The following is a 15,000-nucleotide window of genomic DNA, read 5'->3' as shown; positions in this document are numbered from 1 at the left end:
TCCTGGATTGCTATGTACTGTCTGTGCTGCTATATGGTTGTGAGAGCTGGACCATAAACAAGACCATGGTTAAAAGACTGGAGGCAGTGGAAATGTGGTTTTACAGAAGAATGATGAGGGTGTCATGGATGGAAAGGAAAAGAAATGAAGAAATTTTAGAAATGGCAAACAGAAAAAGATCACTGATAACAAAAATCATCAAACGCCAAATGGAATTTTTAGGACACATTATCCGCCACCCTGGTTTGGAAATACTCGCCTTGACTGGAAAGATGAATGGAAAAAGAATAAGAGGAAGACAAAGAATAACGTATTTGAAAGGGATAAGAACTTGGACAGATGAAGCTGAGAAAGGTGGCGCTGCTTTAATAGAATTGGCAAGAGATAGATCAGCTTGGCGGAAGATGACCTCCGACGTCTGCTTCAGATATGGAACTACATGAGATGAGACATTCTGATCACATGTCATGTGAAAAAAGTTCTAGTCAGCATGAAGAATAAAAAAGTACCGATTTTCTTTGTTTAGAACCATGTTGCTTGTTGCTGGGTTGACGTGACATCAGACTATTGAATCCTATTGTAAGGGTGGATGGCAAATCTCTTATAAATCGGATTATCTAATATTAAAATACTGGTAAAGTTCGTTACTTTGATGTTATCCTCATCTTATCCAGTAATCAATTACCGGATTAATTAATTAGTCATTATCGTATTACCACTGTAACATTACGTGTATTTATATGAATCATGTAACTGGCTTTATAGATAGTTCGAAGATGACGTCACTTAGGTCTTTGTTATTGTTTTTTGCCCTCCGCGTTTATGATTACCCAATTCTCACTAAATTGTATTAATCAGATTGACTAAAACGTTCAAGGTTACACATAGTTTTGTGTTTTGGTCCTTAGTAGAACGGACCCACACAAAACTCTGTGTAACCTTCAACGTTTATAGATAGTTCGAAGATGACGTCACTCAGGTCTTTTTTATTGTTTTTTTGCCATCCGCGTTTATGAGTAATGCTCACTAAACTGTATTAACCTGACTATAAATGTTCATGGTTACACACAGATTTGTGTGTTGGTCCTTATACTTCCGGATGGCAATGTTATGAGCTTCTTAGCCAAGCGCATACTATCTATAGATAGTATGCGCTTGGCTAAGAAGCTCATAACATTGCCATCCGGAAGTATAACGGACAAAACACACAAACTCTGTGTAACCATGAACTTTTATAGTCTGGTTAATACAGTTTAGTGAGAACAACTCACAAACGCGGATGGCAAAAACAATAACAAAGGCCTGAGTGACGTCATCTGCATACTATCTATAGTATGGTTAATAGTTTAGTGAGAATTACTCGTAAACGCAGATGGCAAAAAACTATAACAAAGACCTGGATGACGTCAACTTCATTCTATTTATAGATAGTTTGCGCTTGGCGAAGAAGCTCACAACATTGCCATCCGGGCGTATAACGGACCAACACACAAAACTATGTGTAACCTTGAATGTTTACATTCTGGTAAATACAGTTTAGTGAGAATTACTTACAAACCTGGATGGCAAAAAACAAGAACAAAGCCCTGAGTGACGTCAACTTCGTTCTATCTATAAACGTTTAAGGTTAGAATAGATGCAAGGAAAGAATACAAAACAAACCACACAAAAGAAAAGACAACACAAAAACAATAACAAAGCAAAAACAAGACTTGAATTTGACAACTATATATGTGAACAATTGTCTCAAAATGGTGCTATAAAGGTGGTTCTACATTTGCATTTAGATAGAACGAAGTTGACGTCACTCATGTCTTTGTTATTGCTTTTTGCCATTGGCGTTTATGAGTAATTTTCACCAAACTGTATTAACCAGACTATAAACGTTCACGGTTACACATGATAGTTTTGTGTGTTGGTCCGTTATACTTCCGGATGGCAATGTTTTGAGCTTCTTGGCCAAGCGCATACTATCTATATTGGCTGTGTCTGTTCTCGTAGGAGTGGAATTGATGTTACTCAGATCTTTGTTATTAGAGCTTTTATATAGCGCAATATCCACTAAATGTACTCAAAGGTTTTACAAAGTAGAAGAAGAAGATATGAAGAGCCCATGACAACGGTGTGGTCCAATCAAATAGCTCAAATTGACGATATCACGGGATCTGGAGTTGCGCTCTCCATAAACAAACGCGATCATTTATATAGCGTAAAATCCACTGAACATGCTCAAAGCGCTTTACAAGGGTCCCCCGACCAACAGCAACATTTAACATGTAGAACGAGACATTGCTCCTGTTCTGCTATCTTACAAGTTTTTTTTTTCGAAAAAAAAAGACAATGCAGTTAACGGCCAAGGACTCAAATTGGATCTGACTCTTTCCCAAGTATTCAACCCTCCGCCGATCACAGCGGGATTCGAACTCTAGAACTTCCAATCCGAAGAAGAGTGTCATGCCACTAGACCACATTGCCGCATCGAATCTATTAATATTGACCAATAAGAAGTCTTCACGTCACCCAAAGTGCGAAGAAGATCCTGCAAGGCCATAGTAGCAGTAATAGCATTCAATAGTCTGATGTCACGTCCGCCCAGCAACGAGCAGCTTGGTTCTAAACAAAGAAAATCGGTACTTTTTATTATTCATGCTGACTAGAACTTTTTCACATGTCATGTGATCAAAATGTATAAAAGTCAAAACATGATCAGATTTATAATGTTTTTCTCCTCTGGATAAAATGTTATGCTCGTCGGAAAAAATATTTCATAAGGGAGTCCGCCATTGTTCCGATAGTTTAGAACCAGTTAATGATAATAATAATAATATATAATAATAATAATAATAATAATAAATAATAATAATAATAATAATAATAATAATAATAATAATAATAATAATAATAATAATATAATAATAATAATGATAATAATAATAATAATAATAATAATAATAATAATAATAATAATAATAATAATAATAATAATAACAATAATAATAATAATAATAATAATAATAATAATAATAATAATAATAATAATAATAATAATAATAATAATAATAATAATGATAATAAAAATAATTATTATAATCTTTATTATCCATAAAAATGGCAATTTATCATTTGGTTTACAAAGTTTGAAATAAAGTATGCAATACATAGATAGAGAAAAAACATTAATAAAATTATATATAAACATCAAAATGATGATAAATGATACAAACACCAAAATAAAGTTGACGTTTCATAACAGTTTCGAAAACCTATACATACTCCTTCTTATCACACGCAACCCCCCCCCCCCCCCCCAGCCGCACACACAAACACACACACACACACACACATCCACACACATCCACACACACACACACACACACACACATACGCACACATAAACACATAGTACTACAAAGTATACTATTTAGGATTACAGTCTATGGAGAGAGATCTCAAAAAATAAAAACCCACACAAGTACCGGAAGTGAAAAAACATAATTTAGTAGGGAAATAAAGTGTGGTATCAAAATACTGGTTACAACATTTAAAAGGGGTCCCAGATGACAATAACATAATATGAAAACAATAATATTATATAAGATGAGACATGACGCCTCCCATGCGATTATTACAATATTTTTTGTTCGAAACAGACGACATTTTTACCTGACAATTTCTCATCTTACACGTGAGTACGTTGAGGCAATGTGAGTCACGTTTCAAAGGTCTGAACTTTACACCGATGTAAACTTTTGACACTTGGAATTCCCTTTGGAAGAAAGTTGAAGCCGTGTTAGTATAACCTTTTGGGTACGAAGAAAGTACCGTATCGCTGAGCCACTCTGGCCCATAAACTTAACGACTGTTTTTTTTTGTTTGTTTTGTTTTTTTTTTTTTTTTTTGTCATATTTTATCTTTTTTTTTTTTTTTTTTTTGCTAGTTTTGTTTTTATTTTTATTTTTATTGCAGTTATTTTTGAATTTCTTTCTTTTTTTTCCTTTTTGGATGTGGTTCTGTTATTTAATAAAGATCATTTATTTTCTATCGCTTATAGTTATTCAGCAAATTGATTGAATATATAGATATATAACCTTTCACGGTCATTAAATTCCCTTTGGAGGAAAGTTGGTTTTTACCTTTTGGGTAGTAAGCAAATACAGTATCGCTGAGCCACGCTTGCCCATAAACTTAACGAGGTATTTTTTTTTTTAAAATATTTATTTATTATTTTTAATTTTTTGGTGATTTTTTTTCTTTTTTTTTTTTTTTGTTTTTGTTTTGCTAGTTTTAGTTTTATTGTTATTTTTATTCTAATTTCAGTTATTTTTAAATTTCTATTTAATTTTTTTTTTTTGGATGACGTTGTGTTTTATAAAAATAAGGATCTTTGTTTTTTTCTATCCCATAAAATTATTCAGCAAATTGATTGAATATAATATAACCTTAATCGGTAATTGCCACCCTAATCCGTTCATAGAAAACGTTTCTAATTTAGTAAAAGCTTTGTGAAATTCGGATATCTTATTATAATGTGGGTCACGTCCACTTGTAGGAGTTCCGATGAGATTTATGGCTCGGGTTTTATTATTATTATTATTATTATTATTATTATTATTATTATTATTATTATTATTATTATTATTATTATTATTATTATTATTATTATTATTATTATTATTATTATTATTATTATTATATGTTGGGTGGAGTGGAGAGAAGAGAACTAGATGGACTTATAAGAAATAATTTTATATCGATGGAACGATGTTGACGTCATTCCGCTATTTTCATTTTGTTGTTGTTAGACAGCTAAAATTATATATCAATCAGACTATAGGTAGTATGCGCTTGGCTAAGAAGCTCACAACATTGCCATCCGGAAGTGTAACGGGCCAACACACAAAACTATGTGTAACCATGAACTTTTATAGTCTGGTTCATACAGTTTACTGAGAAGTACTCATAAACACGGATGGCAAAAAAAAACAAAAACAAAGACCTGAGTTACGGCATCTTCGTTCTATCTATAAATATTGAATGTTACACATAGTTTTGTGCGTTGATACGTTATAATAATAATAATAATAATAATAATAATAATAATAATAATAATAATAATAATAATAATAATAATAATAATAATAATAATAATAATAATAATAATAATAATAATAATAATCTTTATTGTCCAAATTAAAGGCAATTCATGTGAGGTAAACAATGCTCAGTTTGGTTCATCGTATGAACATCAACACATTTACAAATACAGACACAGCCATACACGAACATACACGCTTGCACATTGTTTCTACACATGTATACAAAAGAAATGAGCGTACATACAAACACATATACATACATACATACATGCAGACATACATACAAACCAGCATATCATCGTATATGCATGCCTACATACATACATACATACATACATACATACATACATACATACATACATACATACATACATACATACATACATACATACATACATACATACATACATACATACATACATACATACATACATACATACATACATACATACATACTACAGGCACACTGACAGACAGATAGAACGATACGATATATTTGCTGGGACAGCAGATAACCATATTATAAATATAGTGTCTTATATTAAGAAGAAGATGGCAATGATTGTGATGATGATGATGATGATGATGATGATGATGATGATGATGATGATGATGAAGATGATGATGACTACGATAATGATGATGATGATGATGATGATGATGATGATGATGATGATGATGATGATGATGATGATGATGATGATGATGATAACGACGGCGGCAATATCCGGACGTTGTGAGTATTTTACCTAAACGCATATCATCAATATAATACAATTATGAATTATGTCTGTGGGTGTCGGATTTGTGTTTTTAACGGATACCGGATCTTGCTGTTCCTCTAATATAACTTTTACTAAAATAGTATTAGAAAGTTCTTTTAAATGTCAAAACGATCTTTTTTTTTCAAATTCAATTTAGTTCAAAATACATATTATTATAGCTAGAACGAAGTTGACGTCACTCACGTCTTTGTTATTGTTTTTGTTTGTTTTTTTTGCCATCCGTGTTCATGAGTAATTCTCACTAAACTGTATTAACCAGACTATTAACGTTCATGGTTACACACAGTTTTGTCTGTTATACTTCCGAATGGCAATGGTGTGAGCTTATAGATAGAATGCGCTTGGCCAAGGATTTCACAACATTGCCATCCGGAAGTATAACGGACCAACACACAAACTCTGTGTAACCATGAACATTTATAGTCTGGTTAATACAGTTTAGTGAGAAAAACTCACAAACGCGGATGGCAAAAACAATAACAAAGGCCCGAGTGACGTCATCTGCATACTATCTATAGGCCAAGCGCATCCTATCTCTACAAGAGAGGAAACACAACATCAATTTACATACAATAATAGGATTCAATAGTCGTAACGTCACTTCCTTCCTAATGACGCGTGGTGACTTAGTAACACTGGCTCTAAACTATCGGAACAATGGCGGACGCCCTTATGAATATTTCCCCGACGAGCATAACAGTGTATCCAGAGGAGAAAAACATTATAAATATGATCTTGTTTTGACTTTTATACATTCTGATCACAAGACATATGAAAGGTTCTATTCAGCTTGAAGAATAAAAAGTAATGATTTTCTTTGTTTAGAACCAAGATGGCCGTCGTTGCCGGGCGGCGTGAAATCAGACTACTGAATCCAATTAGCATAAACAAACACATCATATTTTCAGTTCTTTCTCTTTGCCCAGAATCATTCGTGAATAGTATGCATGCGTTACCGCCAGACATTGCTGATATAGAAAATACAGAAATCTTAAACATCGAATATGACACGATTCAGATAGATAGCTGACGCATGCATTTAATGTTAGTTTCTTTCGTGAAATTTTTTTATATTTTGTAGGGATCGTGCCACATGACCTGAAGACTGGTAAACCGGAAGACCCGAAGACTAAGTCATTGTTTTTACTGTTTTACTAAACTAGTGGAGAAGCTGCAATAATTAACCAGTAGATTTTTGACCAATCAAAACATGGAATGTGTGACACACCTTCCCACGTGCTCGGACGAACATAGCTGGTTGTTTATAAACAATAACATGACTGAAATCGACCTCTCTCTGACCATTGTTATTGTTTTTATACCGCCAAATGGGTAACTAGTTACCACACGATTTTCTCGATCACATTATAAACGTTTTATAGTTTTCTATGTTAGTTCAATTGATAAAGCGGTAGAACAGTGGGTATTTTACTTAGACACATACTATTGATAGTAAACATGTGTAGTTTGCTATGTTTACCAATCACAGCCATTGTTTACATTATGACGATTGTCCGAGAGGCGGGGTTATCTAAGTGTCTATAGAGGGGGGACATCAAAAAGGCTAATGTATGTAATGGGGAAAAAAAGATGGGGGGGGGGGGGGGGGGGGGGTAGAATTGTGTTTGTGTGTGTGTGTGTGTGTGTGTGTGTGTGTGTGTGTTTTAAAATATTTTTTTTGTTTGCTTTTTTGTTGTTGTCTTTTTTAAAATCATGTTTTCTCATTACACAAAAGTGGATCGACAATCTGGATAATGTCTTAAACACACAATGCTAAAACAATTAAAGTTAACCTGTTTTCATTTTTCCCTCTTTTTCAGTTAGCCAGAAATCAGCCAATCGGACAATATTCCCTTGTGAGTCCCTTAGGTAAGTGTGAATTACGTCATAATTTAGCCACTTGTTATTACAAAATTATGTGAAACATAAATAATATCGAAGGAACGAAGTAGATGTCACTCAGCTCTTTGTTATTGTTTTTAGCCAGACATTTTATGGGTAGATAGTTCTAAATTCTATCAATCAGACAAAAGATTGAACGAAGAAGTTGACGTTATTCAAGTCTTTGTTGTTGTTTTTTTTTTTTTTTTTTTTTTTTTTTTGCCATCCACGTTAATGAGTAATTCTCACTAAATTGTATTAACCAGACTATAAATGTTCAAGGTTACACATAGATTTGTGTGTTGGTCCGTTATATTTCCGGATGGCAATGTTGTGAGTTTCTTAGCCAAAATCGACTGATTAATTGATTGCTTGAGAGTATAGATAGAACGACGTTGACGTTACTCGGGTGTTTGTTATTGCTTTTTGCCATCCCCGTGTAAGAGAGTAAGCTTATGCAAGAAATTTACTCAAGAGTTTTGAGAAAAACATGATCATAAAACACGGTAAATATTAGAAAGAACCATGGGGGTAACTGCAGGAGATTGCATTTATGCTCGGTTGTGTCCACAAAACACGGTCGTCGCAACTCAGGGGATACGTATAAAACTTAGCGGATACTAAAAAAAACTCAGCGGATGTCAGTAACAGATTGATGCTATTTTTGGTTGTTATACATAAAATGCGTCATTCATCAAAGTACTTTTGTGTCATAAGAGGCGGGGTTTGACAGTAATGTTCGAGAAAATTCTTGTTATTTTTAACATACAAGTTGAGCATGATTCGCTATTACTTGAAAGAGGCAGGTTTTGAATATTAATTTAGGATGTCAAAAATCAGTAGGAGTGGTCAAAAGGAATTGTGGGACAGTTTACGATAGGGTTCAAAACAGGGTGTTTCTATTCTATATGTCATTCTTTTATTCTGCATTTGACTTCTTTGATTCGATTCGACTCGACTATGAGCTGCACACGTTAACTTTTATGCTCACCATCATTGATTGAATTTTACGGACTTAGAAAATATTCAACGCATATTGAAAATGGTTACATAGGCAAAATGAATTTACATTTGGATTGATTTTACGGATTTGGAATTTATGAAACTGATTGAACTATGACCAAGATATTAAGTGAGTAGAAAAGTGCCAGAAGACAATAGAGAATAAAAATTATTCGCGGCGGTGGTGGGGTTCGAACCTGCGACCTTATTGGTACGACAACTCCGCCTGGCAGGTGAGAGCGTGGCTCTACCGTGTGAGCTATCCACGAACATAAAATATTCGTTTCAAACCCAAGTCATTTCTAGATCTCTCTCTCACCCACTTCTTGAGACCGCCGATTCGTTCACCACCATCGCGTAGTAATTTTTGACCAGCAGTTAAGCTTAATAGCCAATATTCTCAACACAAACATATAACATAGAACGATTGAGACATTGAGTATGCTCCGGTGTATGGGGTGAATTTTTAATTCAGAAAAGTGAGTGGAGCAGGCACTTATGTTGGTAACAACAAGATATGAAGTGAGTAGAAAAGTGCCAGAAGACAATAGAGAATAAAAATTATTCGCGGCGGTGGTGGGGTTCGAACCTGCGACCTTATTGGTACGACAACTCCGCCTGGCAGGTGAGAGCGTGGCTCTACCGTGTGAGCTATCCACGAACATAAAATATTCGTTTAAAACCCAAGTCATTTCTAGATCCCTCTCTCACCCACTTCTTGAGACCGCCGATTCGTTCACCACCATCGCGTAGTAATTTTTGACCAGCAGTTAAGCTTAATAGCCAATATTCTCAACACAAACATATAACATAGAACGATTGAGACATTGAGTATGCTCCGGTGTATGGGGTGAATTTTTAATTCAGAAAAGTGAGTGGAGCAGGCACTTATGTTGGTAACAACAAGATATGAAGTGAGTAGAAAAGTGCCAGAAGACAATAGAGAATAAAAATTATTCGCGGCGGTGGTGGGGTTCGAACCTGCGACCTTATTGGTACGACAACTCCGCCTGGCAGGTGAGAGCGTGGCTCTACCGTGGCTTTACCGAATTAAAAATTCACCCCATACACCGGAGCATACTCAATGTCTCAATCGTTCTATGTTATATGTTTGTGTTGAGAATATTGGCTATTAAGCTTAACTGCTGGTCAAAAATTACTACGCGATGGTGGTGAACGAATCGGCGGTCTCAAGAAGTGGGTGAGAGAGGGATCTAGAAATGACTTGGGTTTGAAACGAATATTTTATGTTCGTGGATAGCTCACACGGTAGAGCCACGCTCTCACCTGCCAGGCGGAGTTGTCGTACCAATAAGGTCGCAGGTTCGAACCCCACCACCGCCGCGAATAATTTTTATTCTCTATTGTCTTCTGGCACTTTTCTGCTCACTTCATATCTTGTTGTTACCAACATAAGTGCCTGCTCCACTCACTTTTCTGAATTAAAAATTCACCCCATACACCGGAGCATACTCAATGTCTCAATCGTTCTATGTTACATGTTTGTGTTGAGAATATTGGCTATTAAGCTTAACTGCTGGTCAAAAATTACTACGCGATGGTGGTGAACGAATCGGCGGTCTCAAGAAGTGGGTGAGAGAGGGATCTAGAAATGACTTGGGTTTGAAACGAATATTTTATGTTCGTGGATAGCTCACACGGTAGAGCCACGCTCTCACCTGCCAGGCGGAGTTGTCGTACCAATAAGGTCGCAGGTTCGAACCCCACCACCGCCGCGAATAATTTTTATTCTCTATTGTCTTCTGGCACTTTTCTACTCACTTCATATCTTGTTGTTACCAACATAAGTGCCTGCTCCACTCACTTTTCTGAATTAAAAATTCACCCCATACACCGGAGCATACTCAATGTCTCAATCGTTCTATGTTATATGTTTGTGTTGAGAATATTGGCTATTAAGCTTAACTGCTGGTCAAAAATTACTACGCGATGGTGGTGAACGAATCGGCGGTCTCAAGAAGTGGGTGAGAGAGGGATCTAGAAATGACTTGGGTTTGAAACGAATATTTTATGTTCGTGGATAGCTCACACGGTAGAGCCACGCTCTCACCTGCCAGGCGGAGTTGTCGTACCAATAAGGTCGCAGGTTCGAACCCCACCACCGCCGCGAATAATTTTTATTCTCTATTGTCTTCTGGCACTTTTCTACTCACTTCATATCTTGTTGTTACCAACATAAGTGCCTGCTCCACTCACTTTTCTGAATTAAAAATTCACCCCATACACCGGAGCATACTCAATGTCTCAATCGTTCTATGTTATATGTTTGTGTTGAGAATATTGGCTATTAAGCTTAACTGCTGGTCAAAAATTACTACGCGATGGTGGTGAACGAATCGGCGGTCTCAAGAAGTGGGTGAGAGAGGGATCTAGAAATGACTTGGGTTTGAAACGAATATTTTATGTTCGTGGATAGCTCACACGGTAGAGCCACGCTCTCACCTGCCAGGCGGAGTTGTCGTACCAATAAGGTCGCAGGTTCGAACCCCACCACCGCCGCGAATAATTTTTATTCTTCTGGCACTTTTCTACTCACTTCATATCTTGTTGTTACCAACATAAGTGCCTGCTCCACTCACTTTTCTTGAACTATGACCATGCTACATGATTTGGATTTGGAATTTATGAAACCGATTTAATTATGAGCATGCTATTTGATTTGGATTCGGGATTTATCACAACAAATAAAGCAGTAAGAAATGAAACTTGGGATCTGGACTTTTATTTGAATGTCTTGATGTTGTACATTCAATTATCATCACCGGCCCTTGAACTCTTTGGTCATTATTAACATCTACAACACAATACAAAGGAATAATATTACCATCTATCAAAAACACCACTATGCGATCACAAGCCATAACATGTGTGCAACTACGCCACACCCGTTCGAACTCCGCGAAGTTCGTTTATAAGCCAGCGGTAATGCTAAAGCTCTATATTCTATTCTACCCACGTCATTTTCTGTTATTATCAACATAAGTTCCTGCTCCACACACTTTTCTGCATCATCAGAAAATAAAAAGCCCTCTTGCTCTCTTCTGTTAAACATCGAATATGACACGATTCAGATTGCCAAAGCATGAATTTAGTGTTAGTTTCTTTCGTGACGTTTTTGTATATTTTGTAGCGATCGCCTCACATGACCTGAAGACTTATCAACATACGTTCCTGCTCCACACACTTTTCTGCATCATCAGTAAATGAAAAGCCCTCTTGCTCTCTTCTGTTAAACATGGAATATGACACGATTCAGATTGCCGACGCATGCATTTAGTGTTAGTTTCTTTCGTGACGTTTTTGTATATTTTGTAGCGATCGCCTCACATGACCTGAAGACTGATCAACATACGGCCCTGCTCCACACACTTTTCTGCATCATCAGTAAATAAATAGCCTTCTTGCTCTCTTTCCATTGACGAAATCAGAAGCCACAATATTGTCAATGCCCCCACCCCTGCGCACATGTCAAAAATCCCAACTTCATTTGTCTTTCAGCAGTTCGACAGTTGACACTAGCATCCTTTTGTTCTTATAACTCTATTCTTTAGGGGCTACTCCAATCAAAAACCCATCAATGCTCAATTAATTCATTCTTCCCAAGACCTTAAAAATGAGAGGATCTGTCTTTAAATCTGTTGTCCTTTCAGCTAATCGTTTCCCTAGCCGAGCCGTTTCCGGAAAAGATCAAGCTGGGCAGAACGATAAATTCTTAATCATTGCATGTGATTATTTTACATTGACAAGCGTACTCAAGAAAGACACATTATTTAAAAATATTTGGCCAGAAAACACATCCTTCAAATATTAATCGATTTAAATGACCCTCAACTTGGAAAAAATTAATTTCTCAAACCTGGGACTTCACAAAGTCTTCCTTTGTCCCAAGTTTGAGAGTTTTTATTAAGATGAGAGTTGATTAAAGCAATCGACTTTGAAGAATGAGTATACTGGCCAAATTTTTAAATACGTATTTTTCATGAGTACGGTCGTTAGCTCGTTAAAAAGGGATTAGATGATATAGTTATGTGCGGCTTTGTGCTCTAGTGATATAACACTCGTCTTCGAATTGGTAGGTCCAGAGTTCGAGTCCCACCCTAGGGCCGCAAATTTGAATCTTCTGAAATAGTTATTTACTTACCTACATTCCCTCACAACACTCAAGTGCAAAATGAGTACCTAGTCGGTATCAGTGGTTTTTCATTCGAAAATAATAAAAACAAACTGCAACATCACATTAAAAGGGTCAAGCCTCTTCCTACATGGGTTGTTGTTTGAGCACATTTAGTGTATATTGCGCTATATTAATGCATACGATTAACACTATTATTGTGTGAATCACCACCTCAAAACATTGTGGACATTTAGATGCTCAGAATAGACTTTTGATACAATAGGATTCAATAGTGTGATTTCACGTTTGCCCAGCAACGAGCAGCTTGGTTCTAAACAAAGAAAATCGGTACTTTTTATTCTTCATGATGACTAGAACTTTTTCACATGTCATGTGATCAGTGTATAAAAGTAAAAAAACTGATCAGATATATAATGATTTTCTACTCTGGCATGGATACACTTTTATGCTTATCGGAGAAGTATTTCATACAGGGTGTCCGCCATTGTTCCGATAGTTTAGAATAAGTTACTAAGTTACTATGCGTCATTACGAGGGAAGTGACGTCACGACTGTTGAATCCTATTAACCAATACGTGCCTTCAACTAGCAAATTGTGTTTTGTTTCTTTTAATTCAATTATGTTTTTAAGCACAAAAATATTATGACCATACAAAATGGCTTTGTTAATGTCTGTTTCATTCTAAATATGATTATGTGTTTGTGTTTGTGTGTGTGAGTATATGTGTGTGTGTGTGTATGGATGTGTGTGTGTTTATGAGTGTGTGTGAGTGTGTGTGTATAATGCGTTCCTTTAAATGTTTTATAATTCATTCTTTTTTATCAATTTTTCTGTTTAAAACATCAAGGATAATTGTATTCCATTATATGTGTGTCTCTGTGGTCTAGTGGTATGGGTGGTCCCGAGTTCAAATCCCGCTCTGGGCTGCGCAAAGTTGAGTCCTTGGAAAAGGCTCTCTCCTCACATGTATTCACCGCACTCAGGTGTAAAATGAGTAGTACTTGGCCGGAAACAGGGTTGTCTTTGTCTGTTAAAAAATGCTATACGTGTTAACAAGCGTCATGTCTCATCGTACATGTTAAAATAAAGATCTGGACAAGTCGTGTGTATGATGAAAGGTGCCAGACAAAGCAAGAAAGAAAAATACAAGAAAAACCCATCCCAAAAATTCAGTCGAGGTCGAATCAGGTTCGATCCCCAGTCGAGGTCCACTGATTTTCGGGATGTTTTTTCCCCTTGTATTTCACTTTCTTGCTTTGTCTGGCACATTTCATACACATGACTTGTTCAGATCTTTATCTAACACCGGTGCATGCTCCTAAATTTCTTCTTAATTCCATGTTCAGTGCTGCTGTTGGATGGGGACTCCTTGTATAACGATTTGTTGAGCTACTTTAGTGTATATTGCGCTATACAAAAGTTCAAGTTTTATTCACGATTGGTATTATGGGACAGTGTGGCTCAGCGGTGCGTACGGTCTTTGCTTCGACCCGAAAGGTATCCAGTTCGATCACCCGCCGCTAGGCTGTGTGGCCTTGAGCAAAGCCACAGCACCCTATCTCAATCAGTGACACTGCACTGCGGCTGACGCCTGAGTTATTCCAGTCTTCGCTTGGAATAGACCCTAGAGACAAATTTCTCCTGCCTAGGGGATGAATAAAGTGAATTTTATTTATTTATTTTATTTATTTTTCATGTATAATTTTTAAAAAGAAAAAGAAAAAGAATATGCCCTGATCGAATGGCTATCAACCACGTTTTAGAATACCCCCCCCCCCCAAACAAAAACAAAAAAAAAAACCAACAAAAATTAACAACAACAAGAACAACAACAATAGAAATGAAAAAATAAGTGAATAAATAATAATGATAAAAAATATGGCCGACACAAAGAAAATATTTAGCCATTTAATCATTGATTTGTTTACCACACCATGATGCACGAAGAAAGCTGTTATTCTATAGTGTCGAATCGTGGCGTTGGCAGACAGAATAAAGCAATTTTATCCATATGATCCACCGCCCGTCCCACGCATACTTCTCTGTACATGGAACCCAAAAAAAAGTCACATTATAAAA

General features: G+C 36.1%; 1 protein-coding gene across 2 annotated transcripts in view; it reads left to right on the top strand.

Annotated features, from left to right (window-relative positions):
* Nucleotides 1-15,000, top strand: part of LOC144957051 (uncharacterized) — a 127,691-nt gene that overhangs the window by 91,331 nt on the left and 21,360 nt on the right. For both annotated transcript variants that reach the window (XM_078887999.1, XM_078888000.1), the window contains exon 3: nt 7,702-7,750. The gene's annotated coding sequence lies outside the window, so the exon portion shown is untranslated. The remainder of the gene's footprint in view (nt 1-7,701; nt 7,751-15,000) is intronic.

The sequence above is a fragment of the Berghia stephanieae genome, chromosome 11 (assembly GCF_034508935.2).
Source record: "Berghia stephanieae isolate SIO BIC M18660-M18661 chromosome 11, UCSD_Bste_1.3, whole genome shotgun sequence".
Taxonomy (NCBI): domain Eukaryota; kingdom Metazoa; phylum Mollusca; class Gastropoda; order Nudibranchia; family Aeolidiidae; genus Berghia; species Berghia stephanieae.
The sequence above is the reverse complement of the archived record's forward strand: the minus strand, read 5'-3'. Positions and strand labels throughout refer to the sequence as shown.